Source organism: Camelus ferus, chromosome 9 (assembly GCF_009834535.1).
Source record: "Camelus ferus isolate YT-003-E chromosome 9, BCGSAC_Cfer_1.0, whole genome shotgun sequence".
Lineage (NCBI taxonomy): Eukaryota > Metazoa > Chordata > Mammalia > Artiodactyla > Camelidae > Camelus > Camelus ferus.
This window is the reverse complement of record NC_045704.1, coordinates 42772396-42792728: the sequence shown is the minus strand read 5'-3', so window position 1 is coordinate 42792728 and position 20333 is coordinate 42772396. Positions and strand designations below refer to the sequence as shown.

The 20333-nt window shown below is 45.7% G+C and overlaps 1 long non-coding RNA gene across 2 annotated transcripts in view; it reads left to right on the top strand.

Annotated features, from left to right (window-relative positions):
- Positions 1 to 20333, top strand: part of LOC106729098 — a 407792-nt gene that overhangs the window by 126577 nt on the left and 260882 nt on the right. Inside the window, exon 1 of one of the 2 annotated variants that reach the window (XR_001365377.2) lies at positions 4783 to 4850. The exons of the other annotated variant lie outside the window; for it this stretch is intronic. This is a non-coding gene — a long non-coding RNA (uncharacterized LOC106729098). Of the gene's footprint in view, positions 1 to 4782; positions 4851 to 20333 lie in introns of those variants that run through there. 2 annotated transcript variants of the gene reach the window in all.

Genomic DNA, 20333 nt, shown 5'->3' with positions numbered 1-20333 from the left:
CAGTTACTAATGAATGTCCTTGGGCCTGTGTGGTATTATAAATGGAACTCATTCTTAACTTTGCAGGCCTGTCACTAGAAGCCCCCTCAGAATCTCTTACAGTCTCACCTTTAGCCGCATCCATCATGAAGGTGTGTTGTTATCTAAAATGAGCTCCTGCTAGGTGGGTGATGGGATGTGGCTGAATGGGGAACTGGGGGCCCGCCCTGCTGCTGTCCCAGGGCTCCTTGTCAGTGTGATGGAGTGAGCTCTGTTTGGGGCCAAGCAGGCTTTGTTATCTGATGAGGATTGACATAGTAGAGACGTTAAATGCAGGGAGCGGATGAAAACTCACGGCAGGTAGGTGCAGAGGCCTGGCTCTCTCTGTTTCATCCACTTATGGTAGAATGGAAATGGGAACGGATGCCCTGAGTAAGGACTGAGAAGAGACCGACCAGGAACTATGGCCCTTTGGAAGCAGATAAGGATTCAGGACGCAACTCTAGTCTCAGAAGAGAACTATAATGGCTGGACAGGGAAACAGAGGCGAGCTCCCCATTGGTAGGAGTTGGCCTGCCTAGACAGGGTTTAGGAGGGGGCTGTTGGAAGGAAGGCAGGATCTCTCCTTGGAATCCGTAGCATGCAGCCAGCTTGTATATTGGTTTCTGTGAGTTAGTGGCTTGAGTGTGAAGGTGTACTGCTTCCCCACGTTGGGGGCGTTAGACTAAACTCTTCACCATGCTGTGGTATATGCTGCAATGTGCTTCTGAAGTCCCCTTCAGTGAGGACTTACTGTCCCAGCTGCACTCTTATAAACGTCCAGCACGCTCAACATGTCAGCATTTGCTTCCCGGGCAGCTCAACCTGTGACTCTCCACTTTGTACAGTGCATTCTAACCTGGTTTGGGAAGAGCCAGGAATAAATTGGGTTGAGCATGGAGGGGCAGGTCTGGGAATGATGGGAGAAGGGGGCCCAGGCTTGCACAAGACTGGCTCTAGAATAAGAGCCCCCAACAGTATTTGTTCAAGGCCTGCTTGATGGTACGAGTGACTTACCCTGGTGATGTTCAAGAGGGATGCTGTAATGTGGGATAGGGTGATGGTGGTTACCCAGAAACAGGTGGCTAATGTCGTCTGGACAGAATGACTGGTTGCACCCTGGGCCCACCCTCAGGAAACAGTCTATCTCAGACATTCAGGTGGTCCACTAGTCAACAGATATTTCTGGAGCTCTTCTTTGATGGAGTTTGGAAAGTTGCACGATGGATTCTTAAAATTGCAAATACAGTATAATTGTCATGGTTATACTCATTTGTGTGGCCTAGAATGTGCAAATATGGGTTTGAGTCAAATCCCTTCTGGAAGAGGAAGGAGGCTAATTGGAGAGAATAATATGAATTCTGTGTGTAAAACCCCTATTCCTCAGATTCATCATAGAAACTGAAAAAATATCTCCTTTTGTCCTGCTCCCATCCCACACAGCCTCTGGGAAGTTACACTCCTCATATGTTAATTTCTTATGAGTAAGTAATTCTTTGAGCACCTCCTATACACTAGGTTCTGTGCTGAGAACTGAAAAAACAGAAAAGAAAAACACAGGCCTATCCCTGAATAGCTCTCAGATTCTTGTAGGCAGGCACAAAAATAACAGAAATAATGGTGGCCTTGGGGTTCTAGTAAATGGTTTATGATTAGAGAACTGAAGAACACCTATGGATGGCTCATCCCCACAGCCCCCACAGAAGTCCAAGTAAGGTGTATGCACACAAGGAAAGGGGGCAAAAGGCCACAGAGTAACAAAATTTGGTTACCTGGGCAGAGAAGACCCAGAAAGCCAGACTGAGTCTGGTTGAGCTCCCTTTCCCCTAACATACTAAGGAGTCACATGAAAGCAATTCTTGGAGTCCACTTTGTCGTAGCATCTCTGTGCCTAAAGGCATGTCTCAGATTTCTCCTCCTCTGCACACAAGGTGCACACAGAAGATTGCAAGCATTTAGTGCTGCTGGAAGTTGAAGACAGAAGAGCATTAAGAGATGAGACTAACCCCTTCTGGGCAGGTTCCAGTCACCAAGGACCACAGTGATATCTGCTGAGTTTCTCATTTGTCCTGAGAACAAGAGGTTTGAACTTGTGTGTTCATCAAAATCACCTGGAGAGCTTTAAAAGCGGTGGCTCCATGATCTAGTGCCTAGACAGTGGCTCTCAGTTGGGTAGAGCAGTGAGAAATAGTTGGCAGGGCCACAGGAGGGTCAGGGCTCTGGGTTCCCCAACTCTTCTGTGCAGACTCAGGAGAATGATGGAGTTTGGATATCACATCCTGGTCGGCCAAGTCCAGTAGCATCAGGTAGACTAAGGTTGCCAGTGATGGAGATTCCTTGAAGCTATGTAGGAATAAAATCTTTTCGTGAGAGATAGCATCATTTCAGAATCCTTACATTGCCTTGGCCCTAAGGGTATTAGGACAAACTGGGAAAACATTGAAATGTTCAGAAGAATACAGTAATGAGGAATCACTTCCTCTCGAGATCACTGGTCCCATTCTGGGGTCCCTTGGCTGTTACAAAGTCCTTCCCACCCCATGCCTTCAACCCACTCATTCCTATTCCATCCCTAAGTGTTGGTGGGGTGAGCCAAAATCTGTGATGCTTGAAGCCTGTTTTAGCTGAAACTAGTAATCAATGAAATCTACGGTCAATAGGCACAGGACAAAATAAACAGTCACGTGAAGGTGACCAACCCGAATTTAATGAGAATGATTCATCACTTTAAGCAAAGTGTTATTGACCCCAGATATCGGAATTGGATTCTTTAGCAGGGGACGGGGCTGCTTGGGGACAGGAAGCAAGTGGGAAGATATGTGTGGCCTCGATGTGCTAGTTCTGCTGGTGGTCCCACACTTGGAACATGGGCCCCTCAGCAACAAAGCTGCCACTGAGCAACACTTAGAGGTTACGTTCAGGTGGGAAAATGATTCACATAAATACACTTAAATGTCCAAAAGCATGAGTGTTGATTATCCAGTGGAGAAAGTATTAGGAAACTCATTACAAAATATCTTTTTGTCCTTGCATTGGCCTAAGCCTCACAGTTAGCATCCATACCCACATAAGATGCAGATACACCCGTGAAATGAATTTTGAAAATTGAGTCCCTCCGGCTTTCCGGTTCCCATGCCACTGTGTCCATTTGATGCCACTCGGATCTTGATTGCACGACAAATACTTCTTGTTCTACCACTTCCGTCACTTCCTAAATGATGGGGCTGACACTCTGTGCTTTTTGTGTGTGACAAAAACAAGGCTCTATTGTTTCAGCCACTTTTGTGGGACATTTTGTTACTTGCAGCTGAAAGCATCTGAGCTCTTCCTCCAGAGAGCTCCTGCCTTTGGTGGGGTCTGTCTCTCAGCAATCTTTCCTCCCTTGTTTGTTCAAGGTCTTAGCCTGGAAGCCCACTTAAACTCTTTCTCATCCCACCTCTTCCCGAGCCACCGCCCTTCTTTTTACCCCGCACTTATTGACTCATACACTTCCATCCTTGGCCTCCTAATCCTCCACCCCCTCTGCTCTTTGTAATACGACCCCTGTCCCTCTGTTGGAACCTCTTTTGAAAATCTTTAGAAAGGTCCAAGTTGCCAGACCCATTGGATCCGTTTCAGTCCTGCTGATCTCGTGCTGGTCAGTCTCCCTCTTCTCCTTGAAGTCTTTCCTCTGTGACATTCACGAAGGCATCGGGCTGTGCTCGTCTAAGCTCACTCTCCTTCATTCCTCTTTCACTTGCTTAAAAGTCAGTTTCCTCTGAACATCTTTGGTTCTCTTCTTCTCCTTCTCTGCAGTATCTCCTTTGTTGATCTCATCTCTGGGTTTTCAGGAAGACTTCCATGAAGGTGTTTCTCCTATCTCCATCCCAGGTCCTCACCTTTAGAACTGGGGTCTCCAAGCCCAGTGGTCGCCTCAACCTGCATGTCTGGCTGCACCTCCAATGCAGTGGGTCTGAAGCCGAGCTCTTTGCATTCTCTGATGGACCTGTAAGGGCCTGCTAGTGGGGCTCTGGCCTGGTCTGGGGGGCTCAGTCTATGGTATGTGTCTCAGTTTTGCTACCAGATTCCGTTACCACGCCAGAGCCCTGCTATGAGGCCCTACCATGTCAGAATGAGGCAGCAGTCAGGCCACCTGGACACAGGGCCCTCTGGGTGCAGAAATAATGCTTTATCTGGGGTCTGACCAAGCCGAGGTGACCTCTGGGACCTTGAGTGGAGTTAAAGTATCAAGCAGTGATTTTGTGTCTTCCACCATGGGCAGAGGAGAGATGGGGAGGGTGGGAGACATGGAGGCCCTGAATCCAGACTTGTTCATTATGTGTATTGCCCCTCTCCTCCTCTCACTAAGATGTCCAGTCTCTGCAGGCAACAGTGTTTGCTTTGCTTCACTGATTGATCCCCAGCACCCAGAACAGTGCTCCATGGGACCAACATTTGTGAAATGAATATATTGAATTGGTTGAATAAATTCTTAGCAGGTTCAAATATAGAAATAAATTCCAGCAACTTGAAGTTCTTCAGTGGTTAACTTCTGTTTAGTTGAGGTTTTCTACTTCAGTCCTCTAGTCCTGGAGCATCACTGAGGCGAGTGTCAGGAATGAAGGGGAGGTTCGAGGCTTCTTGAAAGAGGAAGTTCCTGAATAGCCTCTGGCCAACTAATATTGGAAAGTCCTTAAAATATGCATGTCAAGTGTGAATACTATGCAGCCATTATCAGAGATTTTGTTTATAAATCTGAGGTTTTTTTGTTTTGTTTTGTTTTTTAGTATCAGGAGAAGGTGAGAAAACCTTACAGCCGATAGAGTGACTGGATCAGGGACTTGAACATATATGTGAGTTGATTGGCACCTTGAAATCACTCCTAACTTGTCTTTCCATGTCCACGTTGCGTTTGCATCTGTATTAGAGAAGATTATGTTGGTGGGAGAAGTGTCAGTCCAGTGACACAGGAGATGCCTCGATGTTGCCTGTCTTTGGTGGGCAGCACTGCTGAGAACACAGGCTGGCAGCTGAAAAGACATTAATTGGACTTCTGGGGTGTCTGTGAATAATGGAGTGCCATCCAGGTCGGCAACAAGCCCCCTTGGGTGTGGGGTTTGTAGGAAGGTTTCCAGGAGTGCTATCCTGTTCTCCCAATCAGGCCCCAGACTCTCCCAGGGACCCAGCTTGGTTTGGTGCTTTATAATATTCCCTGAAGGTTTTCCTTTGCTTCTTGACAACACAGAGACTGGCTGAGGCTTCCTGGATCCCCCTCCAAGACGTGTTCTCGATAGGGGTTTCTATGTCACTCTCAGCCCACAGTGACAGGTGACCTGCAGAGTAGTTCTGATCTTCATTTCAGTCCTTCTTCATGGGGCAGTCGGTACACCTTTTGGGCAGGGTAGTTCTGGAGACTGTCTCTTTTCTGGACTGGACAGGTCCTCGTCTTCATTATTCCAGCCTCTTCCTGTTTCCCGATTCTCTTTTCCCCATGCCTGGTGTCGGAGCATCACTTTCCTGTCTTGGGTAATCCCCAGACTTTCTGTCTGCAATTATACAAGAAAACAAAGCTCTCTCTTTACTGACACTAACTGGATCCAATAAACAATTTCAGGGTTATTAGTAGAGACCCAGAACTGCAGTGTGTACCCATGCATTTCCACGTGCCTCATCAGTGAAAGGGAGGGAAGTGTCTCACCACAGTCTCGCCAGCTTTGAATATTACTATTTTTATTAGTCTTTGCCCAATTAAAAGACAGCCATTACTGGTTCATTTTTATTTCTTTAATTATCCGAGAGATGGAGCAATTTTTCATGTGTTGGTTGGCCATTTGCATTTCTTCTTTTGAGATTTATCTTTAACCTCTATGAATGAATGTTTTTGGTTTTCCCCTGGATGAATTCATAAATCAAAGCAGCCAACAGTCAGACGCACATTAGTGTATTTGTGCTACACTGCAAGTACTTGCCAACTTCTTATTCACCATGTGCAGAATTCAGTCTGGACTCAAAACTCATCAGGAGTGTGGAGATGGAATAGCTACTATGATTTCATTCATACATATGTATGTATTCATAGATATGTGTATATATACATGTTAGTCACATGTCTGTGTATATATATTTATGTATGTATATATGTGTGTCTATATTCAACTTGAAGCGTGTGTCTGATTTTAATGGGGAAGATAAGCTATAACTTTGGTAAGAGTATTCTCAAGTTGAGCCAATATGAGAGCCTGTGAATCAAAAAATACCTTTATAGTTGTGCCATTAATCCCCCCAAACGAGCCTCTGGATTCAGTATAGTAGGGAATGGGCTGGTCTGTAATGGTGGCCCCTGACGCACTTCTGTTGTATGTTGGGAAGCCCTTCTGGTCTCCTTGACCTTGACCAGCCACTTCCAGCGTCAGATGGGAGGGTGGGAGCTAACACTTTGGTGTTTCCGTGATGCACTTGAGTGTGTTCCTTCAAAACCCATAATGCTCTATTTATGCCACTTCCTGGAGAGATGCAGTTTTCTCAGCTAAAAAACGAACTTGTGACGAGTGCTCTTTTCTTCGCCGGATGTTTGTGTCTATTTCTGGGGTTTCACGGAGAGCTTGTTCTGGGCAGGGTGGGGGCTGCAGACCGAGGGCTCCGTGCACGTGCTCTCTGGGCTTGGGGTGAAGCCAGTGGAAGCTGCAGATTGACGAGGTGCATACTGTGGTGGCAACGCCGCTGTGCTTGACCCCAGAGCCAGAGGCTGCGGGGAGGGAAATGCAAATCTCTTTTATGGTAAAGATGACTTATTCAGTAACCCAAGTTTATTAACGTGCTCACAAAGTTGGTGTTTAATATTCAAATACGCCATTGCTCTCCTTCGTCTCTCCCGCCCTATCTCCTGCTCTCTTGTTCCTATCCTCACCCTTCTGCCCACTTGCTCTCTCTCCATCCCTCCACCTTCCCTCACGTGTCCTATCTCCTATTCCCTGATCTGTTTCAGGAAGCCCAGGTCATGGCTGCCACAGACAAAGCTCACGCGCCTCCAGCCTCCATACCCACAGTGGGCCCTGGGAACACATGCATCCATCAGAAGTTCCATTCCTGTCCGGTTACTGAGGTAGCCTTTCCCTCCAACTTGCTCCCTGGACTCTCAGCCTCTGCTTCCTGGGTCCTCACCCCCCCCCCCCCCCCCCCGCGAGCTCACTGCAGCGCATGCCGCCCCTCCTCCACCCTAGGATACTGGCATCAGCCTTCCCCCCCCAGGGACTTCCAGCTCAGGCTGTTCTTCCAGGCCCCAGACCCCTGTCAGTCTCCTCTCTGGCTAGCAGACCTTGCTCTCACACTCTTGTGTCCTGGCTTTGCACGCTCCTAAGTTCAGCTTTTCACTGGTCCAGTTAAGAGATGCTCATACTCTTGGCTCATACTCCAGGTCAGCTGCTCCCTTGGTCTTTCCTATAAGATAAGAACATTAGTGACGATGTGCCTTTAGAAGGAGGAAGGTGATATCCAGGTAGGAAATACTCATTCCGCATACCTTCCTGGATATTTACCACATACTGCTGCTGGGCTAGGGGCGGTTGTCTTCTCTGAACTGGTCAGACTGTGCCTGGAGGTGGGGCTCAGCCCCAAAACTTGCACCCATGAAGGGGAATCCAGAGTTGAGCAGCCGAGAGGGTGGCCAAGTCATTGCAGACACTTGTAAGCCGGAGTCGATTGCTCTGCGTGGAGGGCCTGTCGTTTCCTGTCGCCGTGTTCCTAAGTGCCTGCGCAGGCCTGGTCTGCTGCACGCTTAGTCAGTGCCTGCTGGGTCGGTAAGGGAACGAGCCGTGTCATGAACACAACGGTTGAAGACTGGGGTTGTCTAGCCAGTAAAAAAGGGAGGCTGAGGGAATCTAAGGGGACCCTTGGAGCGCTGTCACATCAGAGCCCTTCTTGGGATTCCAGGGCCTGGTCTGGGGCTGAAGGGTTGCAGCTACAGAGGTGTGGGTTTCAACTCCAGGCCCAGAAACCACAGTTGTTTCAGGAGGACATGGGCTGAATCTCAGGAGGACAAACTCCTTGATGCTGGAGATATTCACGTGGATGATACCACGTGACCTCTTAATAGTGACGCTGTGAAAGGGAATTCTGACGTGGCCTGGATGATGCAAGAATTGTTCGTTGGATGCCTGTTGTGTGCAAGGGACGACCTCAAGCTCTGTGAATGCGAAGACGTGAGCCCTTTGTCCTCGAGAAGTTCTCACCGTTCAGTAGAAGGGTATCCGTGACTTCCCGCTGTGTACGTGGGTAACCGAGGGCAGGGCAGTGAAGAGCCTTTGTCTGGTGGCATCTGGCATCAAGTGCCGATTGTGGCCCGGCCGTGGGATGAAGACACGAGAGTTGGGGCTTTGGTCCAGTATCAAACCCTGCTCGCCAGACTCCTGATCTAGTGCTCTTCCCACTACAGCAGTTCACAAAGACAAACTCCAGATGCAAGGTCACAAAGACACTCAGAAGCTTAGGGCAGGGAGTAAGCAGGAGGTTAGAAATAGGTGGAGGCTGAGAGGGAAGGAAATAAATGCTTTCTGAGCCTGCCATGGGCCAGACAGGGCTTTACCTATGTGTAAGATTCGGTACAAACAAGATCCCTCAGAGTTAGATGATTTCACTACCATTTGACAAATGATGAGTCTGTGGCTCAGAGAAGTTAAGTGACTTGGATAACATCACACAGGTAATAAAAACTGGGGCTCGGGTGCTTCTTTACCACCATTACCACCACCACTGTTAGAGCCTTAGTGCTACCACCAAGACTATACTACTATTACTACCATTACAACTAGTAGTACTCCTTGCTACTATGATTGCTACTACTGCTATAATCATTAATTTTACTACCATGGGTACTAGTCCTACCATGATTACTAGTACTATGACTACTTGTTGCTCCTCCTCCTCCGTCTACTTATGACAAAGTCTTGAGCTACTGAGTGCGTCTTCTGTGTAAGATCCTAGACTGAGCCCTTTCAAATCTGTTTTATGTAATTTTCACAACAATTCAGCGAGATTTAGGATACAGCCTTTACCCCAAAGCTGATGGTTTGCCCCACGTTGTGGGGTAAACACAGGCATCCCTGATTTATAAGAAGAGGACAGGAGATGGAAATTGGTAAACCAGGAACTAGTTTCCATGGGTTCTAAAACATACTCATGTGTTTACCTTAAGTTTGAGATTAAAAAAAACTCAGTCTATTTTTGCTGGAATTTTTGCTTAGATTGGTCTCTCCAGAATTCAAGTCAGGTAGAGTCTCCATAAAAAAGAAGTAATATGTCTATCAGAAAGAAGAGCAGTGTAGGTTTTGCCTGCTCCTCCCTTGTCAGGTGTCATGTCAGATACTCTGTGTGCTGTCTCTTTCATTCTCATTCTGGGAGGTAGGATCCATCACACCCATTCTACAGATCTGGAAGCTGAGGCAGAGGGAATGCAAGGAGCCTATTCAAGGTGGCATCTCCCGCCTCCGACTTGTTCCTTCTGGCCCCTCCCACTCCAGCGTGGGGCCTCCACAGCAGAATTAAAATGTAAATCAAAGCATAATTGGCTTTGTGTGCACATTTCAGATAAGATTTACTTTTGAAGAATGACTTTGTGTTCTAACCCAGCAGGTCCAGCTCCACGCGGCCCACTTGCACTTAATAACGGCCGGGGAGTGGGGCCATAAATATTGCAAACGATGCAGCTTGAACGAAACGCCCTGTGAACCGTAATAAACCCCCCCGTGATTAATTCCAGAACGCGCTCTGTTCATATTAGACCTGCAGTGGCTTCCCTGATGAGATCAATACAGCGTGGCGGAGTGATCCTAATAGAAGTGTTATTATCTTTTAATCTTCAGGGAAAACGCCAACTTCTCGAATCCGTCACCAGGCCGCCTGCTTTATTTTCTTGGTGCAACCTTGAAGGCAGTTGTTTTCCCTGAAATGAAGATACATTAGAGTCTCTTCAAGGATTTATCCATAATAGGACCTGGTCCTTCTTTGCAGGCCTCACGGCTAAAAGGCACATTTGTATGCGGCGAGGCAGAACTGGTCACTGTGACCTTTGCTGTCAGCTGCTATTTTCCCAGCAGACAAATGCCTCTGGCGAGTGAGTGTTAAAGACAGATATTCACGGGAGGGAGACGGAGAAGCAAGAGGGGATGAGAAATAACATCACCAACAAATACCCGAGGAGAAGCGAGGAAGCCAGGCGCACCCCTGGTCAGCCCCGGGCGGCAGAAATGGTCCTCATGGCCGGGTCGGCCTCCGCTGCCTCTCCCGCCCCTTCTGCAGGTCTTCGGGAACCCAAGCGTAGTGGAACTGGCAGTGCACCCCGGTGGAAGATGAAATGTCACTGCTCTGCGGTGAGTGTCCAGGCGCAAGAAGGAAGGCAGACGAGGATCCTCCGCCTCGTGCCTGTGCGGATGCTGGACATTCGGGCCCGCAGGAGGAAGGGGAGGCTGCGGATGGGGATTGACGTCATCGTGGTGACACCTCCCTGGGAGGTGATGGCCCATGAGCCGCCCCTTTTGGATGTGAAAATGAGCCAATTCCTCAGTGATGATGCTGGGAAGTCTGTGAAGGGTCCTAGCGCGGGTCCCAGTGCCACTCCCGCGTGTGTCCTGAGTTCTGATGGAGGTGCTGCACTGGGCCCGGCAGACAGCCACAGAGGAGGACGGCAGAGCTGGTGGCAACGAGAAGGGTACCTCAGTGTCTTTCTTCTTCCTCCTCTGCTTAAAGGAGCGCACACATCCCTGAAAGGCAGCCTCCTTGGGAGACGCCTTGGCCACCATCCGTTCCCACTCTTACCTCATGTAGAAAGAGAAACCGAGGCCACAGTAGGAAATGACCAAGCAGGAGGGCTCACAGCAGGGTATCTAGGGGCCCTGCCTCCTGGGCTTCTGCGGCACTGGGGGCGGGAGGGGGCTCTGTTTACCTCAGCCAGTTCCGTGCTGTCACTCAGGGACCCAGGCTCCCCCTGTCTGCGGGCTCTGCCATTCAGGGGTTCTTCTGAGTCCTGCATTTTATCACCGGTGTCCAGCCAGCAAAGTGAAGGTGGGGATAGAAGGTCTTACGGGGAAATATGAAGACGAAGGAGTATGTATGAGTCCTGTATACCTTTAGTCCAGTTCCATTGGCCAGAACTCAGTCATGTGGCCCCGCTTGAAAGTCAGGTGCTGGAAAGTGTCAGCCACCAAAAGGAGGGGGCGTAGAACTGGCGAGCAACTAACCTACCGTGGCTGCAGCATTCTCATCTGTAAAACAGGTCTCCCAGCTACCCCCTTACTGGGTCACTGCAGGGACTCTGCGGAAATGAAGGGATGAAAGCCTCTGACACGTAGGTACTACATTAATGTTAATCCTACCCCCTTAATTTTGCCAGCGCCTCCTCTCACGGACTGGAGGCTTGAGCCCACGTCAGAGTTTCCCCTCCAACGCTGTGGGGCTGGATTCCCAGTGGCTGGTCTCTGCCCTTTGGTGGGATTAGAAACCAGGCACCTTCCACATTCTGATGTGACACTGAGGATGGCCTTGCCTTATGTGCCCAGCTCGCTGGAGGCTGTTGGTGAGACTTTGCACCAGTCCACTGGCTCTCCCCTCAAGCCCCTGCCTTCTTCCCTTTACTATGCCCACTGTCCTGAGATGGTCTGTGACCTGAGCCCAGCACAGAATACACAGCTCCCTAGATGCAGCTTTTCCACACCTGGTGTGTTCCAGGAGTCACATGGAGCTGCCTAGTGTCCCATGGGGTTGGGGTTACCTTTTGGCTCCTTCACTTATGACCCTGTGCCCTTAGGCAAGTGGCTTTGCCTCTTTGAGCCTCACTTGGGTTCTAATAATCCCTTAAAAGGAACAACAACATACAGACTGTTAGGAGGAGAAAACAAACACGGTTGAGCCCAGAGCCCCACAGAGCAGTGTGGAGGGAAGGTTTGTCTCAGAAGTGGCAGTAAATGCTGATGCCACCCATGCTGACATCCCTCATTTTCTCCAACTTGGAGGTCAGGGTGCTCTGTGAGGGGGATCGTAGCCACAGAATAGATAAGATGGGGTTGGGGACCAATACCCATAGTCCACTGCTCTCCATGGTTGCTCTGGAGGATATAAGGCCCAGCACCTCCCTGTGCCCCCCTCCCCTGGAGCGCAGCTCACTCACTCCTTTGCCGCTGGTCCAGACTTAAGGGACGCCATAGCAGGACTGAGGAAATCTGTTTTCTTGGCTGAGCACAGAACTGAGGGGAGCTTTTAGGTTTGCAGGCTGTTACTTCCCCAAACCTACCCTCTGCCCCCTGCTGAGCTTTTAGCACCAGGCAGATGGGCTCGGAGTAAACTCATCAGAGATAAAGGCAAACAGGATAGGTGAGAGCAGCGGTGGGGTGGAGTAGGGGGAATGTAGGTTCTTGCCTTGTGATCTAGCTCCTTTCTGTTGTACCTCGGGCCATCTGTTCTTCCTTTACTGAGGTACTCAGACTTCTATGGCATCTTGAGTGTAGGATGGCATTCTCAAAGGGGGCCGGAGCTGTGCTGATGGGGGATTCCAGCATGGTTCCCGTTTCCTGCCGTTTAAGTACTTGCCTACCTCTGCGCCTTGGCTCTGCTCTTCACCACGCCAGTCATGCCCTGTTCATCTCTCCTCATTTTACCTTTTTCAAGGTCCTACAGAAATAGCACACTTCTCAGGAATCCTCTGATGGTCCCTGAGTCAGAGGAGACTGCTTCTTTCTCCAAACACACACACATCTTCCTCTGTCTACCTTGTGGTAGTTCTTACGTTTTCTGGTAGCTATGTTGGGGCACCACTTCTCCCTTTAGCTAGCCAGAGTAATAATTATAATATTAATAACAGCCAACTTTTTACTAAACTCTAGGTGCCAGGAAATTTACTGGCATTATCACAGTTAACCCTCATAATGACCCTTTGGAGGAGGCACCTTCAGAATCCCAAGGTACTGATGAGAAAACTGAGCTGTGCAGAGGTTATAGAACTTATTGAAGTTCCTTCAGTCAGTGAATAGTGGTTCCAGATTTACTTGAAACTCTTATGACTCCCAAGTCCATATTCTTGACCACTGTAATTTGTCATCAGTTCGACTATAAAGTTAAAGATGTAGATAACTGATTTGGCCACAGCATCTCACAGGCAGAGCACACAGAAGAGAGGATGGGCTTGGAAGTGAAAAAAACAAAACAAAACAATTGGATCACCCTCTTTGCTTGCAGATCTTGGCCAATCTACTTGAACTCTTTGGTTCTCTTTTTTTCTTCTTTAAAATGTAGATGATTGTATGCACCATAGAGTTGGTTGTGATGAGATCAGGCATGTGTCCCATAGGTAACAGTATTTGGCTAATGCTTATCAAATACTTGCCCTGAGCCACATGCTTTTCTGTATGATTCATATGGATTAACTCATTTAACTCCTTATAAAAATGCAGTGACTAGAGAAGCTATAGTAATACCAGATAATATCAGACTAAAACAAAAAATGTTCCTTGAGTTAAAGAGGGTCATCTTATAGTGATGCAAAGACTAATCCATCAGAAAGTCACAAGTATAAACATGTATGCACAACAGAGCCCCCAAATATGTGAAGCAAAGGCTGATAGAATTAAGAAATAGACTATTCAAAAATAAAAGCTAGAGATGTTAATATCCCACTAAGAAAAAAATAGAAAAGACTCTAATCACTAAAATCAGAAATGAAAGAGGGGATATTAATACTGACCTTACAGAAATTAAAAAAAAAATCAAGTATAAGAGAATACTATCAAATATTATATGCCAACAAACCAGGAAATAAAAGATTTGAATAGCACTATATAAAATTTAAACCTCACAGGCATTTATAGAACACTCCACCCAACAACAGAATACATGCTTCTCAAGTGCATGTGGATCTACAAAATATACCATATTCTAAACCACAAAAACAAGCTTCAATAAATGTAAAAATGGTTGAAATCATATAAGGTATGGCATTTGGCCACAGCGGAATGAAATTATAAGTTAACAACAGCAAGCAATTTGGGAAATTCACAAATATGTGGAAATTAAACAACGTGCTACTAAATAACCTGTAGATCACAGAAGAAATCACAAGAAAAATTAGAAAATACTTGGAAATGAATGAAAATGAACACAAAGCATATCAAAACTATGTGATGCAGCTCTTCTAAGTGTGTTAAAGTGGAAGGTTAGGTTGAGAACCTAATTTTTTAGAATAGCAAGCAAACCTTAAGCAAGCAGAATGAAGAAAATTAAAAGGACCAGAATGGAAATTAATTCACTCAAGAACAAAAAAGCAGCAGAGAAACCAAGTGTGTTTCCAAAAGGACCCACAAAACTGACAAATCTTTATCGCTAACTAAGAAAAAAATAGAGAAGATTCAAAATATTAGAATAAAAAACAAATTAGGGGACATTATTACTGACCTTACAGAAATAGAAAAATGAAGTATAAGGGAATTCTAGGAACAACTGTATGCCAATAAGTTAGATAACTCAGATTAGATGGACAAATTCCTATAAAGATACAAACTACTGAAACTGACTCAAGAAGAAATAGAAAGGTTTGAATAGACCATTAACAAGTAGAGATTAAATTAGTTATCAAACTTTCCCACAAAGAAAAGCCCAGGATTAGATGGTTTCACTGTTAATCCTACCAGACATTTAAAGAACAGTTAATAAAAATTATTCACAAACGTTTTTCAAAAATGAGAAAAAGGCACACTTCCTGACTCATTTTATGAAGCCAGAACTACCCAGATACTGAAACCCAGCAAAGATATTATAAGGGAATTAACAGACTAATATCTTTTATAAATACAGATGCAAAAATCTTTAGCAAAATAGTATCAAGTCAAATCCAACAATATATAGAAAGAATTATACACCATGATCAAGTTGGATTTATCTGAGGGGTGCAAGATTGGTTTAACACCCCAAATCAATGAAATAAAGGACAAACCCCACATGATCTTATCAAATGATGAGGAAAAACAATTGAGAAAATTCAACACGCCTTTGTGATACTAGGAATAGAAAGTAACTTCCTTAACCTGTGAAAGGGAACCTATGAAAACCCCACAGCTAACATCGTACCTGATGGTGAAAGACTGAATGCTTTCCGCCTAAGAGCAGGAACAAGACGGGTGTCCACTCCCACTGCTTCTGTACAACACTGTGCTTAGACAACAGATTCCATTTAAAATAATATCAAAAAGAATAAAATAGGAATAAATTTAACAAAAGATGTGAAACATGTACTCTGAAAACCAGAAGACATTATGGAAAGAAATTATAGACCTAAAAAAATGAAAAGATATCCTGTGTTCAAAGATCAGAAGACTTAACATTTTTAAGATGGCAATACTACCCAAAGAAATCTACAGATTCAGTGCAATTCCTATCAAAATCCCAGCTGACCTCTCCACAGAAAGTGACAAATTAATCCTAAAATTCATATGGAAATTCAAGGGAGCCAGAGTAGCCAAAGGGATCTTGAAAAATAACCAAGTTGGAGGACTTGCCATTCCCAAGTTTGAATCTTACCTCGAAGCAACGTTATCAGGACAGTAAGGCGCTGGCATAAGAATGCACATACGGATCAATGGAGTGGAATTGAAAGTCCAGAATAAACTCTCACATTTATGGTCACTTGGTTTTTAAAAAGGATTCCAAGACCATTCAGTGGGGAAAGAATAGTCTTTTCAACAAATGGGTCAGGGTAAACTGGATATCCACATATGAAAGAATGAAGTTGGGAGTCTTACTTCACACCATATACACAAATTAACTCGAATAGATTAAGTATCTAAATCTAAAGAACTAAAACTAAAATTATTTGAAGAAAACATAGGAACATAGGTGTAAGTCTTCTTGACCTTGGATTAGACACAATGGCATCTTAGATATGATGTGCAAAACACAAGCAACAAAAGAAAAAAATATAAACCAGACATCATCGAAATAAAAAAGGGCTTATATCTAGAATAAAGAACTATTGCAACTCAGTAATAAGATAAATGATTGGGTTAAAAATGAGCAAAGAATCTGCATAGACATTTCTCCAAATAAGATATATAAATGGCCAATAAGTACATGGAAAAAAGGCTGAGTATCCACCAACTGATGAATGGATAAATAAAATGCAGTCTATTCATGTAATGGAATATATTCAGTAATAAAAATGAATGAAGTACTGATGCATTTTACAACATGATGATAGAAGCCAGTCATAGAGGACAAAATATTGCAAGACGCCACTGAAATGTCCAGAATATGCAAATCTACAGAGAAGAAAGTAGATTAATGATTGCCTCTGGCTTGGGGGTTAGGGGGAGGGATTCGGGGAAGTGATGGCTAAGGGGCATGGGGTTTCTTTCTGGGGAAATGAAAATATTCTAAAGTTGACTGTGGTGATGAATGTACAATTCTCTGAATATGTTGAAAGCCACTGAACAATCCATTTTAAATGGATGAAATGTGAATTCTATCTCAAAAAAGCTATTAAAAAAAACCTAGAGTAGGTATTATTAATCTGCCCAGTTTACAGGGGAGTAAAACTAAGGTGCAGAGAAATTGAGAAACATATCCATGAGCACACAGCACTGGTAAGTAGTGGGGCCAGGATCTGTGCCATATTGGGCATTACTGCCCCAAGAAGCAGCAGCTCTCATTGCTGTAGATTCATTTAAGAAATATTTACTGGGCACCTACTCCATAAAAGCACGTTCAGACTTCACCTCTGAGATTTTGATTCAATAAAGTGGGCTTGGCATTCAGGTATCTATATATCTATATATCTATATAATGTATATTTTAGATATCCACCTGTATATCCACTTGGTAAATGATTCTCCAGCTTAGCTAGTATGGAGGACCCTGCTTGTGACAGACATTTACTAAGTATGTGTTTGTTAAATTAAAAAGGTGAACAGTGCACATTTGAAGTTTCTACTGGGATGTGTGGCGAGTCTTCAAGATGATGTCTTGAGCAGGAACCACTCTGGGCAGCAAATCTTGAGTCTTCATGGGCAGGCTGAAGTTGTGTGCAGTGGTGGTGAAGGTTTGCTCATAAGCCATGAGTGAGGAGACCACATATCTAAGCCTAACGCTTTTGATCAATGGGTGTTTGACTTTAGAAAGCCACACCTGGACAGAAGTGCCATGAGAGGTACTGATGAAGGTGTTCTAGTGGCAGCTGAATTGTTTACAAGAGTCAACCTTAGCCTAACACCCAGCATGAGTCAGAGATTGATCGCACCTTGGTGTGATGCCATACAAAGTACTCCTTCATGTACCCGAGACCCTGGGATCCTTACTGAGAGAAAACAGTATCTAAAGTGGGACTTGCAGTACCTAACATCTGTGATGCCATTAAATGACTCCTGTAAAACGCAGATCCAGAGCTTCTCCAGGTTCCTCGATTCAGTGAGTGGTGCATATTAACGGAGGAAGAATGGGATGGGATGAGGAACACCGGCTCTGGAGTGAGAAGCGCCAGATCCAGATTTTGTCTGAAGCATTTAAGCAGTGTGACTGTTGGCAAGTTGTTTAATCCTGAGCTTCAGCCATCCTGGCAGGTGAGAGGTAGTAAGAATATCTGTCAATTATTTTTAGGATTAAATGAGATAACTCACAGTAAGTCCCCAAGCTTGGTAGGTCTGGTGTTTGAAATGTGAGCCATTGCCATGAGCATGATGATGAAGCCTTATGTCGTTGACACTGATGCTGGTCAGCGTCCATCATCAAGGACACCAGGATACAGAAAGATTCTCTTGCTGCCTTCTACACATTTATTTCCTTACAGTAGTATCATCCTCTTGGAAAACAATACAGAGGTTCCTTAGAAAACAAAAATATAGAGTTAATGTGATCCAACAATCCCACTCCTGGGCGTATACCCAGAAAAGGTGAAAACTCTAATTTGAAAAGATACATGCACCCCAGTGTTCACAGCAGCACTGTTTACAATAGCCATGACATGGAAGCAACCTAAGAGTCCATCAACAGATGACTGGATAAAGAAGATATAGTAAATATACACCATGGAATACTACTCAGCCATAAAAAGAGTGAAATAATGCCATTTGCAGCAACATGGATAGACCTAGAGATTATCATACTAAGTGAAGTAAGTCAGACAGAGAAAGACGAATATCGTATGATAAATCACTTATATGTGGCATCTAAAAAGGTGATGCAAATGAACTTATTTACAAAATAGAAATAGACTCACAGACAAAGAAAACAAACTTATGGTTACCAAAGGGGAAAGGGAGGGGAGGGATTATCAGATACACACTGCTATATATAAAATAAACAACAAAGACCTACTGTCTAGCACAGGGAACTATAGTCACTATCTTGTGATAACCTTTAATGGAAACGAATTTGAAAAAGAATATATACATATATTATATATAACATCTACATGCATATGTATACGTATAAAAAACGGAATCATTTTGCTCTAACAGAACATTGAAACTAACACAACATTGTAAACCAGCCATACTTCAGTTAAAAACAAACAGTAGTATCATCCTCATTTGCTAGAGGAGGCAAGTGGAGCCCAAGGAGATTAGATCACCTCTGCAGGGGCTTACCGTGGAATAGTCATTTGAATATAGGTATTCTGACCCTTCCTGCCCTCCTCCTGCCCTGCCACTATCACACCACAGAGGGGTAAGGCATCATGGTGCCAGCACAGCCTGGTGATGAAGGACTTGTTCAGCCTCCCATCCCCACTAGTCATTCTCTTTCCCAGGTTTCTCCGCTTGCTGGGTGGGACTCTTCTTGTTCGAGGGTGAGCCAGAAGGCATCTTGGCCGGGTTGCTGGGTGATGGAATTCATAATCACGTGTAGCTTATAATGTGGGTGGATAATTCCTCACTAGTCCTGTGTCACGCATTCTAACGGAAAGAAGGTGAGCTGGAAATGCTACTGGCCAATTGCTCTGGTTGCCAGCTTCTCTGCGTGTGGCACGGCGGGCTTGGCTTCCCTGTGCTTTCCTGTCCAGCTCATGCAGGCCGAGGGTTCTGGCCCTCTGCTCTCATCCTTGTGAAGCTCTTGCTGCACTTCCTGGCTTGAGTCCTGATTTTTGAAAGAGAACAGTTTTTACTCCTGGTCCAGCATCTCAAACACAGACAGCAGGGATGTACCCTGGAAATGTCATCACTACTCATTTTTGCAAGTGTGAATGAACTGCGGCTTCAAGAAGTAACTTGTACAAGGTCACACAGTGGACGGGAAGCAGGACTTGGGCGCAATCCGGGCCCCTAACCACAGTGCCAATGACCTTGAGGGTGAAGGATGATGGGGCTTGTTTGACAAACCTCCAGCGCCTTCCTCCCCTGGACTGGCACTCCCCTTCCCTTGGTTTGGAGTTGGGCTGTGAGCAGAGAAAGAGGGTGAGAGACTTCCCTGTGTCTTCTGAAGGCTCAGGCTTGAACACTGAGGTGTGGATATTCTCCAGGGCAAGGGGGAAAAGGGCCCTTCAGGCAGAGGGAACAGCCCCTGGGAGGCTTTTCTACCATGTTTTCCCCAGATGGTGCTCTGGTGCATGAGGGTCCTGGGGGTGGGGCCTCAGATTCAAAGACCCTGTGCCTGTTCCAGATCTCAGAGCCCAGGGAAACCTGGGCTTAGCAAGTCCTGACGCTACTTCCCCCACAGCCCCTGCCTTTGGTGTCGACTTGGGCTATTGGCCTTGTGAACCTCAGCTCCTTGGATCTTCCCTCTCCTAAAAGGACTGAGGAAGACTTTGCCCATAGAGCCAAAAGAATCTTGACCCCATGGGCAGGGATTGAGAGGAGAAGGCGCTGATTGAGACCTGGAAGGCATACCGGAGGAGGTGGTGTGTGAGGGGGTCCTATGGGCTGTAGGTAAGACGTGTTTCTGACTGATGACTGCTTATGGGCCTCTGATGTGATGAGCTACGGTTTCTAGAATACACCTGGGTAGAGAAGTGCCTAATAAATGTTAGAGGAATGAATGAATTGGATAGATAAAGGAAGGCAAGGGAAGGAGAGAAGACTGGATGAATGAAAACCTCAAGTAGTGATGGTAATACTCAACCATGACTGACCGTGTGCCTGAGATTTGACTTCTGTTGTTTTGTTTAACCTTCCCAGCAGCCATGCAGGTACATATGTTTATACAGGTTTTATAACTGAAGGAAGTAAAGCCAGAGAGGTTAAGAGACTCCCCCAAGATCACACAGTCAGGAAATGAGAGAACCACGATTCAGTCCTTCAGTCTAACTCCAAAGCCCGTGTTCTTCACAGCAGTATGTTTTCTTTCCTCTCCACCATGACTCGGGAGAAAAATCA